This window comes from Coregonus clupeaformis, unplaced genomic scaffold (genome assembly GCF_020615455.1).
Source record: "Coregonus clupeaformis isolate EN_2021a unplaced genomic scaffold, ASM2061545v1 scaf1447, whole genome shotgun sequence".
In the NCBI taxonomy this organism is placed as follows: Eukaryota; Metazoa; Chordata; class Actinopteri; order Salmoniformes; family Salmonidae; genus Coregonus; species Coregonus clupeaformis.
The window spans coordinates 1-13,257 of record NW_025534901.1 but is presented as its reverse complement, the minus strand read 5'-3'; the positions used below and the strand labels follow the sequence as shown (position 1 = coordinate 13,257).

Genomic DNA, 13,257 nt, shown 5'->3' with positions numbered 1-13,257 from the left:
GTCTGTTACTTGAACTCTGAAGGATTTATTTGGGCTGCAATCTGAGGCTGGTATCTCTAGTGAATTTATCCTCTGCAGCAGAGGTAACTCTGGGTCTTCCTTTCCTGTGGCGGTCCTCATGAGAGCCAGTTTCATCATAGCGCTTGATGGGTTTTGCGACTTCAAAGTTCTTGAAATTTTCCTGTAGTTTCTCTGTAGTTTCTCTTTGCTTATTTGAGCTGTTGTTGCCATAATATGGTATTTTACCAAATAGGGCTATCTTCTGTATACCACCCCTACCTTGTCACAACACAACTGATTGGCTCAAACGCATTAAGAAGGAAAGACATTCCATAAATGAACTTTTAACAAGGCACACCTCTTATTTGAAATGCATTCCAGGTGACTACCTCATGAAGCTGGTTGAGAGAATGCCAAGAGTGTGCAAAGCTGTCATCAAGGCAAAGTGTGGCTACTTTGAAGAATCAAATATAAAATATATTTAGATTTTTTAAACACTTTTTTGGTTACTACATGATTCCATATGTGTAATTTCATAGTTTTGATGTCTTCACTATTATTCTACAATGTAGAAAATAGTAAAAATAAAGAAAAACAATGAGTAGGTGTGTCCAAACTTTTGACTGGTACTGTCTGTATGTGATGTGAGAGTGAATGACCACCCTCCATTAAAGTTGCATCTCTGTGAGAACCTGAGTTTATATAGCAGATGCCATGCAGACCTGTGTAGTGTGGTGGTGTGGTGTACATTTAACCAGGTCACCACTCAGGAACTAAAGAGTAGCGTTAACTCAGTGGTTGCAAAATGTGCTGTCAATGACAATGAATGCAAAATGCAATATTTGTTGCTTGTGTTCTAGTATCAGCATGTGATTATTGTAAATGGCTGAGAGTTCCTTCGCTACAGTTATAGTAAACTGTGCTAAGAGATTAATGAGTGGTGTTTTGGTGTTTGGTCCATTTAAAGCTGCAGTTCGTAATTCAAACAACCACAAAACGACCACCCTGACACTTGTTTTGGTATATAGCTGAGGGATGGGGCTCTGACGTGTTCAGTAGGATCTGACAGTAGCTGGAGCTATCAGTGGTACAAAGACAGGAATGATAATGTAGTATCCCAGTCTGGTTCCAGTAACATTGGAGTCTCTCACACCATCAGTAGAGCTGGTGTGTCTGACCAGGGTCAGTACTGGTGTGAAGGGAACAGAGTGTCTAGACCCACATCTTCACTACCAAGTGATCCTGTCACTCTCACTGTAAAAGGTACATTACTTTGTTCTGTTCTCTCTCTTGTCATACAGATAGATAGACACTTGTTGTTGAGACAATCATGTAGACATTTTTTGTGTACCTGTAGACTATTCTGCCTCACTGAATTTTGATCAGTTTCCCATCAAGAGGACATATCATGCAGCATATCAGATCCATGTTTTCCAGATGCATCACACACATTCCTTGATTCCAACAGATAGTCGTCCGACGGCTACACTGAGTTTAGACCAAGCGAACGTATTCACAGGAGACAGTGTGACACTGACCTGTACAGTAGAGTCTTATGGATGGAAGTTTTACTGGTACAGACACAGACCAGACTCTACACCAGTAACCTCAACCTCTGGATACTCCTACACACTCAGCTGGGTCAGTGTCTCTGATGGAGGACAGTACTGGTGCAGAGCTGGGAGAGGAGACCCAGTCTACTATACCCTGTACAGTGACCCAGTCCAGATACATGTTACTGGTGAGTTAATACTTTTTATTATTGATCAGCCTTTTAATTTTGGCCTGTGGAATGTTGTCCCACTCCTCTTAAATGGTTGTGCGAAGTTGCTGGATATTGGCGGGAACTGGAACACGCTGTCGTACACGTCGATCCAGAGCATCACAAACATGCTCAAAGGCTGACATGTCTGGTGAGTATGCAGGCCATGGAAGAACTGGGACATTTCCTGGAGAGCCCTGCCCTTCCCGTGACTGAAGGGGACTCTGTGACTCTGGGCTGCATATTTAGATATCAGAAAACAAACCCTAACCCCAAGGCTGATTTCTATAAAGATGGAGTACTCATCAAGAATGAGACCACAGGAGAGATTACATTCGCTACAGTATCCAAGTCAGATGAAGGATTCTATTAGTGTAAATCTGGTCAAGGGGAGTCACCAGAGAGCCCGGTGACAGTGAGAGGTCAGAAGAGCATTGTGGGTGCATGTGAGAAGAGCAATGTGTGTTCAAGTGTCTTGATGGTAAAACATGTGTTTTGCTAGTCCCTCCAGGTTCCATTGTCTCCATCTCTCTGCCCAGGCCGCTGTGTGGTCTACTGGTGGTGTCTCCCTTTCTACTGGTGTCCATTGTGCTGACGGTGAAATGCTGCAGGGCTCAAGGTGAGAACTTTCTTTCACCATAGTGCTGTCAGACTTCAGTAAATCACATTCAGACTTTACTTCTACTGATATGAACCCATACAGAAGTGTTCCATGTCTGTACTATTATAATGAGATAGAGAGAGGAAGGAATATGAGGGCAGACCCAGTAGACTGAGGACTTATGCTGTTGCTATGTGACCAATGACCATATTAGTTTCTATATTGTGATCCACTAGAATGTGGAGTAGTTACAGGCCTGTCCCTGAAGTGGGCGATAAGAAACCCCAGATGTTTACCTGGCTATAACCACCATATGTGAAGTCTGACTATTTCCCCTGTAACCTTTCTCTCTCTATTTATGTTTGCTCCTTCACATGTTGCATCCAGTCTATCTATCTATCTATCTATCTATCTATCTATCTATCTATCTATCTATCTATCTATCTATCTATCTATCTATCTATCTATCTATCTATCTATCTATCTATCTATCTATCTATCTATCTATCTATCTATCTATCTATCTATCTATCTATCTATCTATCCATCTCTCTATCTCTCTATCTATCTATCTATCTATCTATCTATCTATCTATCTATCTATCTATCTATCTATCTATCTATCTATCTATCTATCTATCTATCTATCTATCTATCTATCTATCTATCTATCTATCTATCTATCTATCTATCTATCTATCTATCTATCTATCTATCTATCTATCTATCTATCTATCTATCTATCTATCTATCTATCTATCTATCTATCTATCTATCTATCTATCTATCTATCTATCTATCTATCTATCTATCTATCTATCTATCTATCTATCTATCTATCTATCTATCTATCTGTGCATTTTAATTGCAAAAATGAAACAACCATCTGCACATTCTGATATCCAACTACAAGCTCTGATCTCATCTCAGATCTCTATTCTTATTTCATCCTCCTTTTATCCAATAAAGAGGAAGGAACCAGTGTGAGGCCATGTAGCTAATCATAAGAGGTTTATCAGAAAATAAACACGCCAGCAACGGTTACTCTATTTTCTCACAGTCTGTACATTTCTGTAGAATGTTTCTCTCTCTATTTCTCTGTGAGACGGTAAAGAGGCGTGAACTAATCGGTCTGTCATCTTATAGGAAGTAGAGGGATTTGTCAGAAGAACTGTAGTTCAGAGATCATTGGCAGGACAGAATGGAACACACCTTGCTCTGTGTGCTACTCTGTAAGTACTGAGTTAGTGTGTTTGTGTATAAACACTAATTACCTGATTTACTAAGGCTTTGATGGAACAAAGGAATTAGACAATCATGTAAATGAAGACAGTTTCAATGCTTTAGATTTTTTGTGTGTTTTATCCCTAATTGATAAAACAGTGCACATGCTTATTAGTAAATGGCACTAAAGTGGGATTGCAGGACATGGTACGTCAGTGGCCATTTAAAGCTGCAGTCCGTAATTGAAACTACCACAAAATGGTCACCCTGCCACGTTGTGGTATACGGCTGAGGAACGGGTCTAGGGGAATTCATTCATGTATATTGTTTGTTCATACTGACATTTTAAACAAGCATTGTCATAAAATAACAGTAGATTTTGTGTTATGATGGGATATGACAGTTGTACTACCCTTAAGGAAAAATGACATGAAATTCACATGATCACGTGTTTCACAGCTAAAAGTTAAACTGTTCAAGAAGTAATGGCTATTATTCATTTAAAAGCGCAAAAATCTATAAATCACAAATGCAATATTTTTTGGATGTGTCGTAGCATAAATGTGTTATTATGGTAAATGGCTGAGAGTTCCTTCGTTACAGTTAAAGTAAACTGTGCTAAGAGATTAATGAGTGTTGTTTTGATGTTTTTGGTCTCTGTATTCTCTCTATACTCTCTCTCTCGATTGATTCACCGGTGTGTCAATCTAAGTTACATAACCAAAAAATCCCCATCAAAATCTGTCAATTTAAGCTAGAGATATCTGTGTCATACTTCCGTATCTGCGGTGAAAGGTGGCAGAGCTAGAGCGATGTTTGTCAGACCATGAGACATCCTGAAAATTGGTCTTCTCACATAAACATCGGTAGTGTATGACCACTATGGAAATGGGAGACTCTCATGAACATGATGGTGTTTTCCGTTTTGGTCTTCGACCCCCACAAGTGCCTTGATACTTGTCTAAAGTCGGTACCATCAATGTGCCAACTTCTGTTTGGTAGCGTACGAACCGTTTGGGCTAAAAACGTATTCTCACGAACACGGTGGTGTTCTCCGTTTTGCTCTACGACCTCAACAATTGTCACGGGACTTGTCACTGGGCTTTAGTAGTAAAGGCCAAAATCAATATTTTTGGGATGTGTCGTAGTATAAAGTTTTGATTATTGTAAATGGCTGAGAGTTCCTTCGCTACAGTTATAGTAAACTGTGCCAAGAGATTAATGAGTGTTGTTTTGGTGTTTTTGGTCTCTGTACTCTCTCTGTGTGCAGAACATGGGAAGTCAGTGGACATTTACTAAAGCTTCAGTCCGTAATTCAAACTATCACAAAATGGACACCCTGCCACTTGTTGTGGTATAATGCTGAGGGATGGTGCAAGGGAAATTCATTCATCTACGATGTTTATAATAATTGTAATAAAATAGCCTTATATTTTGGGTTCTCTTTCAATTATTTATTTCGGTATCTCTAAATGGGAATTGATAGGAACACCTACTCTCAGAAAAACCTCAAGGGTCTGTTGGAGACAGACAGGTGGAGTGGCGAGTGAGGTGAGTCACTCAACTCCATAAAAGGAGCCAATCTCCCTCCCTCTGAGTTTTCTCACTTTTCCTCACGAAGAGTATTACTCTCAAGCTCTTCTCAGTTCGACTGGATCCCTGTTTCCTGCAACCCCCTAGAGTCGATTGACTCACCGGTGTGTCAATCTAAGTTACATAACAAAAATATCCTGATCAAAATCTGTCAATTTAAGCTAGACATATCCAGTTTTTTTTTGCATTGGATGCGTCTCAGTCCATTGCATCCGCCAGTGTCACACTTCCGCATCTGCGGTGAAAGGTGGCAGAGCTAGAGCGGTGTTTGTCAGACCATGAGACATCCCAAAAATTGGTCTTCTAACATAAACATCTGTAGCGTATGACCACTATGGAAAGGGGAGATTCTCACGAACATGATGGTGTTCTCCATTTTGCTCTTCGACCCCCACAAGTGCCTTGAGACTCGTCTGAAGTCGGTACCGTCAATGTGCCAACTTCTGTGTGGTAGCGTACGAACCGTTTGGGCTAAAAACGTATGGGACCCCACTGTGGAAAGGGGAGATTCTTACAAACACGGTGGTGTTCTCCGTTTTGCTCTACGACCTCAACAATTGTCACGGAACTGGGCACTGGGCTTTAGTAGTAAAGGCCAAAATCAATATTTCATCCCAAAAAAAGTTGTTGACATGTAAATTAAAAATCAAATCGCTAAATGATAAGTGGTATGAGCATCTTAAAACTATTCCATATGTAATTTTAGCACTTAATCCTAATTGCTCTTGTAAGGCACTCTGGATAAGAGTGTCTACTAAATGACTAAAATGTTCATGTGTTAATGATATAGAAGCATGCGTCAATCAACTCTTAAGAATTGATTAGACCGACCATCTCAGCCTCACAGCTCTTTCTTTCACGTGGAGCACACTATCTGAAGGCTAATTCTGCCCCCACACGATTACCTTCAGCCAGCACTGAGCTAGCCGAGCAAGCTACCACCATCACCACGAGGTAGCTGCTAGCTAGCTAGCTAACGCCCCAGACAAGCTAACCACACCAGCATTACTACCTGCAAGACAGTAATATTGTTAGCTTCCTTCTCTTCGCTTATTTGTGTGTATTTCTATATTGACTGGCTACCCTCACGGCTCTGCGGTTGTGGGAGAATACCTACCGGAAATCGAACTGCCCCCATGCGGTTCCCTTCAGCTAGCACTATGCCAGCTACAGCCACCGGAGGTTGGTGGCACCTTAATTGGGGGAGAATGGGCTCGTGGTAATGACTTGACCTGAATCAGTGGAATGGTATCAAATATATCAAACACATGGTTTCCAGGTGTTTCATTCCATTTATTATGAGCTGTCCTCCTCTCAGCAGCTTCCACTGGCTACAGTAATACCTAAGCTGCTTACGAGCTTACACGTTACTATGCTCACTAGCTAGCTTATGGTGGAAATCAAGCTAACCACACTAGCATTCCTACCTGCACATACAGTTGCATTAGCATGGCTAGATAAATCGGAAACGAGTTCCCTACCTGCCCAGACGGTATTATTGCTAGCTCCCTTCTCTCGTTTAGTACAACTTACATTCACTTGTTTGTGATGGCTAGGCTGACCGGTTTAGCCTCACGCATTACGGTCGTATGATATTTTGAGTCCGAATTTGAACACTGCACCCACGCTGTTCCCTTCAGCTAACACTGTGCTAGTGTCATAGAAATATTTGACTAATAGATAATCAACTCAAAAATATCTCTCAAGACACCGGAGCTTGTGAATCCAAGAATTAGACTTTATTGCATAACAAAGCCGAGCTTGCTCCATGGAACAACTGTCTCTCTCTGGCTTAGAGATCTCTTATATACACACAGATGAAAAAACATGCGTACATTCCTAACTTTTTTAAGTTCTGCATCACCCTTCTTTTTCAACGTCCAGCTGTCACACAATGTCCACTCCAAAATGTCATGAATGCTTTTTTTTCTACATGAAGCCTCTCATTCTATCATTCTATTGGCTGTGTGGCTTAGGCCCCTTCTTAAAAAACTAATGTAATGCACACTGTTGAGAGCCTCTGTGAAAGAACACATGCATTCATTTAAAACACAGCATATACTACATGTCTATATTCCTTATTTAAGCATGTATCTGAATTATAAAATATCAAACATGTTTATTATATTTTACCTTTGACATCTCCCTACATGTGCCATAATGATACATAAAATAATCCTATACTAGCCATAGCTTATCCTTACTCTCACGAGGTGGCTGATAGCTAGCTAACGCTTACACTAGCCCTCCGGCTATAGCGTTCATAAACACTGCTTACTTCAGCTAGCCATTAGCCACAAGGCATCTAATGAGCTAGCTCATGCCTGTCAAGGATAATTCACAGCAATGCTGAAAAGCTAGCTACTACTGGCCATCTTGCTCCTCTCATTTAGTACACCTAATGTTTACTCGTTTTCGTTGGCTAAACTGACCAGATACACCTAATAGTGCTATGGAAAGAAGAGACTCTCAAGACTGAAGATAACAATGCTATTCATATGGTTGTCTTCGGCTAACATGGTACTATCTAGCTAGGCTATTAGCCAACTAGGTGAACACTAGCAAGCTAACAAAAAAAGCTCACGGCTAAGCGTCAACTTGCACACGCAAAACCCGGCAAAGCAATGCGTTTCCCCCAGAGTTATTATTGGCCACTGTATGGTTTTGCAAGGTTTTACTGATTACCGGCCTTTACTGAGATTAAGCCAGGTTTTACTGATTACCGGCCTGTGCTGAGATTCAGCCACACTCCAAGTCCTCATGACTAATGCCAGATAGCTAACCACCGTCTGGGTATAACTATCTTAGCTCTTGTATTTAGTTCACCTTGCATTGAGTTGCTTTGTGCCTACTAACTGAACCAGCCCCACTTTGTGGTGATTCGGTCCACGTCAGTTATATAGCTAAAAGTGTCTCTGTTTGATGGCACCTCTTTGAAGCCAATACCTCTAGTGAGCACGAGACACCATACTTGTGGACAGCACTAACTCACAGCGGAAAATAGATGTGCGTGCGCAGTTACTCACTAAATGCTGTCCACTATTATGAGGGCATACAAGCTTCAGTTCGATATGAAATACATTTTCTACTGGATTCTATTTTCAATAGCCAATGGCAACAACCAAAGTCTTGGCAATGCAGCAGAAGTGTGACATTCGCAAGAACGAAGGTGAAGCCTTCAAGTGCTGCCTGCCCCACAGACCCAGGCCCAATGGCAGCCTTTTTGTTCTTTGTTCCTACATCTCGCCCCAGCCTCACAGCTCGGAGGTAGCAAGAAGCTGGCCTTGGGGACTGAGGTCCCGGCAATGCAGAGGTCTGCTAATACTCAGGCTGAACCAGGCCAAACCTGTAGGGAAGCAGTCCTACGCTGCAGCCTCATCAAGGACCAGCCCCTCTAACTCTCCTAAGGGCAGTTAGAAGGGTCAGCCAACCTAGGGCACAGCCCTTGCGGCTGATGAGGATAAAGTGCAGAGCCTACGGCTCCCTGTCCTTCACTTCATGTTCGGGTTTAATGTCTGCCACTCCTTCTCCTGTCTGAGTTTCACAGCAGTGGGAAGGCAGGGCTGTGTTTAGACAATACCCTATTCTCTGTGCTGTGCTCACATCAGAGAATGTAGGAAACACACTTTTTGTTCCCCCGAGTGTCCCCCTCCCGCAGGCGTTCCCCCTGGAAATTTCTCATGTTTTCAGCCAGGGGTGGAAATCATCATGTCAGCCCTCCCTCCAGTGTCACGACACACGGAACAGGACGGCAATATGTCTATCGCCATCCACAGTGGCCCTTTTTGCCTCTAACTGTTGGCGCAAGCAATCACAATCAATGGGCTGCCTAGTCAGTTGCAGAACTGAATCCATTAAACTGAAATGTGGCTTCCGCATTTAACCCAAATCCTCTGAATCAGAGCAGTGCGGAGGGCTGCGTTAATCGACATCCATGTCATCGGAGCCCGGGGAACAGTTGTTTTGGGGGTTATCTGCCTTGCTCAAGGGTGGAACGGCAGATTTTTCCACCTTGCCGGCACAGGGATTCAAACAACCAACCTTTCAGGTACTGTCACAACGCTCTAACCGCTAGGCTACCTGCCGCCCCTCATTTTTCCCATCAGAGGACGCTGCTACTCTATACAACAAGGCAGGGGAAATCTAACCATATTGGCTTCCCTGTTCTACAGTTTAACAGGTTTCCAGCGATCACTGTGAAAACCCCTCAGCCCTTTTAAAGATTCTGAGAGATTTTTTTGGCAAAGGCGACTTGACTCTGTTACGGATAACACTCTCCAGATAGAGATCAGTCAGTATAGTAATTCCTTACTTTACTTTCTGGGTCTTAGGGAAGAAGGGGGTGGGGGTTTGCTTCGCCCTCACCAGGCATCAGAGCCCCACACAGCTATCTGTTACTCCCAAGTCCACAAAGCTTCAGCTTTTCCTAGTCCATTTTTTACTGTGATTGGTTCACCCAGCCGGGCCACTGCCTGCTTTGCTTCCCCATCTTACAGGAGCGAGCGGCTGAGGAGATCTCTCTGCACTTGACTACCCTCCTCCATGGAGCAGGGCCAAGACCAGTTATGTAGCTGTCCTACTGCAATTGTTTCCTACTTCCTCCGGCTATGTTGCCTGACGTCTTAAGTCATGGTACTGGCTGCTCTGTCCCCATAGAGGCCGCTTCCCGCATCTATCCAGACTGACTTGCTGCAACCTGGTAGAAGTGACAACCCCATGTGGGTCCTGGGAGACCCCATCCCGAATGCGAAAAAATATTTTGCTGTGTGAAAATTTGTTTTATATTGGAAGCACTGTGCGACTAGGATAAAAATCTCCCAGATAATAACTTTTGTAATGATAAGGCTTCCCTAGAGTGCGTTAGAGAAACAAGCGAGTGCAGACTGCAGCGAGAACGGTTAGCTTCTAGCCCAACCAGGTCAAAAGATCTGACCCATATTACCGGCCCAACATTTTTATCTTCCAATAGCGGATCGCCAGAACCACATTTTATACTCAAATATCATGTCATGAGCCATTCTAAAACTACTCTCAAGTCATTAACCATTTGTTTACACTTTGTTCAGTCACCCGACGTTTTAAAGAGACAGTGTACAATTTTCTATGTAATGCATCTCAATAGGAAAATAGTGCCTTTACACAATGTAGAAACCTAATATTCCACCAATTACTGTAATTTCAATGACAGGTATTCGTATACACATTTTAGCTTTTATTAAAAACTAATGTCTTTACAGTGTTACATATTAGTTTCTAGGGCACAACATATGCTTCAAAAGTAGCTAGAATTCATGTAGGCACAATATACGATGTATCTCAATCAATATAACAAATATTATTTTCTGGTGCTCCTAAATTTCATGTGGTGCTCCTAACTTTAAATTTGGGAGCACCAGTGTTACCAATGACAAATGTTATTTTAGAGCCCTGCGATAGGTCCTGGCCACTATCGTCATGCAGGGTTTATATCCTAGCGAACAAAGCAATTGTCTATCCTCACCCGGATGATTTAGCCCTCGGGGCATAGCCAGGGAGAGAGGGAACAGAAAAGAGAACAGAAAGAAGGGAAAGAGACAGGCCCTTGGATGGAGAGAAATTTCACAGTTGTTAAGGTCCTTTAGTGAAAGACAATGCAACAGTTTATTCTTAACTGTTGTGTTGTCTCTGAGGGGGGCACGTTGCTTACACCCAGTCTTTAAGCCTTTACGTACACACACACACACACAGACACACGCGTGCAAGCATGTGTGTGTGTATGTGCGGGAGCGTGCATGTGTGTGTGTTTGTTATGTGAGGGGGTGGCTGAAGTTGTTATATGTCCTTTGTGGGCAGTGGAACAACTGAGGTTAGCTGGCTAGGCTTGCTACCTGACAACTTAGCAAAGGGCCTACAAGCATCTATTCTAATCTCATTCCATCCTCCTTTCCTCCAATAAAGAGGAAGGAACCAGTGTGAGATCATGCAGTGTGGGGCCATACAGAGAAGTTGGTCAGAAAATAAACACGCCTTTAACCGCTACTATTTTTTTCTCACAGTCTTTGTACATGTCTGTAGAATGCTTCTCTCTCTTTTTCTCTGTGTGACGGTAAAGAGGCATGAACTAATCGGTCTGTCATCTTATAGGAAGTAGAGGGGTTTGTCAGAAGAACTGTAGTTCAGAGATCGTTGGCAGGACAGAATGGAACACACCTTGCTCTGTGTGCTACTCTGTAAGTACTGAGTTAGTGTGTTTGTGTATCAACACTAATTACCTGATTTACTAAGGCTTTGATGGAACAAAGGTATAAGACAATCATGTAAATGAGGACAGTTTCAATACTTTAGCTTGATTGTGTCTTTCATCCCTAATTGATAAAACAGCGCAAATGCTTATTAGTAAATGGCACTAAAGTGGGATTGCAGGACATGGTACGTCAGTGGCCATTTAAAGCTGCAGTCCGTAATTGAAACTACCACAAAATGGCCACCCTGCCACTTGTTGTGGTACACGGCTGAGGAATGGGGCTAGGGGAATTCATTCATATACATTGTTTGTTTACACTGACATTGTTAACAAACATTGTCATAAAATAACAGTAGATTTTGTGTTATGATGGGATATGACAGTTGTACTACCCTTATGGAAAAACGACTTGAATTTCACATGATAACGTGTTTCACAGCTAAAAGTTAAACTGTTCAAGAATGAATGGCTATTATTCAGTAACATGTATATGGCATGTTGTTATTAATTTTAAGCTAATATTGGTGCAATGTGACTTTCTTTGTTGTAGTGCTGAGTACACTCATCAACTCTGGACACTCTGAAGATGATGATGGTAGATATTTGTTCACTTCATCAAGCCTCCATCTCTTAATGCTTCATTCTATTTCTTTATTTGTGATTTTTAAAGCTGCTTTCGGCTGGACATATTTTGTGGTTTTAATGTCTCAAAATAACATGTGTAAGGCAACTGTTTCATGTTGGTTTGATTTAACATGTGTAAGGCAATTGTTTCATGCTGGTTTTATATGGTCAGAAAAGCACAAAGGCTGTGCTGACCATACACCCCAACAGCTCCCAGATACAGTAGCTACTCATGTATCCAGTTTAGGTCATATGTCTAATCTGTGATATGTTTTCACAGCTCTGCCCAAAGCTACACTGACTGTAAAGTCAAACCCTGCATACACTGGAGAGACAGTTACTCTGACGTGTTCAGTAGGGTCTGACAGTAGCTGGAGCTATCAGTGGTTCAAAGACAGGAATGATAATGTAGTATCCCAGTCTGGTTACAGTAACATTGGAGTCTCTCACACCATCAGTAGAGCTGGTGTGTCTGACCAGGGTCAGTACTGGTGTGAAGGGAACACAGTGTCTAGACCCACATCTTCACTACCAAGTGATCTTGTCACTCTCACTGTAAAAGGTGAATTACTTTGTTGTGTTTTTTTGTCATAAAGATGGACACTATTGATATTGAATCAATCATGGGCTGTGTGTCAGTATTCTTAGTTATAACAGCAAAAATACAGGGAACTTCCAAAATAAAGAAAGAACCAACATAAATTGTTTTAATAGGGCGTTGGGCCTTTAGCCAGAACAGCTTCAATGGCATAGATTCTAAGTGTCTGTGGTGTTTTGTTGATGGTGGTGGAAAACACTGTCTCAGGCAACACTCCACAATCTAACATAAGTGGTCAATTGGGTTGAGATCTGGAGACTGAGACGGCCATGGAATATGATTTACATCGTTGTCATGCTCATCAAACCATTCAGGGACCACTCGTGCCCTGTGGATGGGGGCATTGTCATCCTATGGGGGTATAGCCATGGTAGCCAAGATAATGGGCAACTGTGCCTGCCCAGTATTTTCATACATGACCCTAAGCATGATGGGATGGTCATTGCTTGGGAATTGCTCAGGAACCACACCTGCGGGAAGCACCTCCTTACAATATACTTTGTATCCCTCATTTACTCAGATTGGTGCACTAAATGCATTTAATCATGATAGAGCAGATTCTATGTATGACTCAACAAACTTCATGTGTCTTTCCACAGCTCTGCCTGTGGCCTCAGTGAGTGTCTCTCCTC

General features: G+C 42.2%; 1 long non-coding RNA gene across 1 annotated transcript; it reads left to right on the top strand.

Moving 5' to 3' along the window:
• Positions 1–11,269: 11,269 nt before the first annotated feature.
• On the top strand, positions 11,270–12,913 carry LOC123487074. The gene is made up of 3 exons (XR_006659609.1): positions 11,270–11,389; positions 11,954–11,998; positions 12,308–12,913. It is a non-coding gene; the product is annotated as an uncharacterized LOC123487074 (long non-coding RNA).
• Positions 12,914–13,257: the final 344 nt, after the last annotated feature.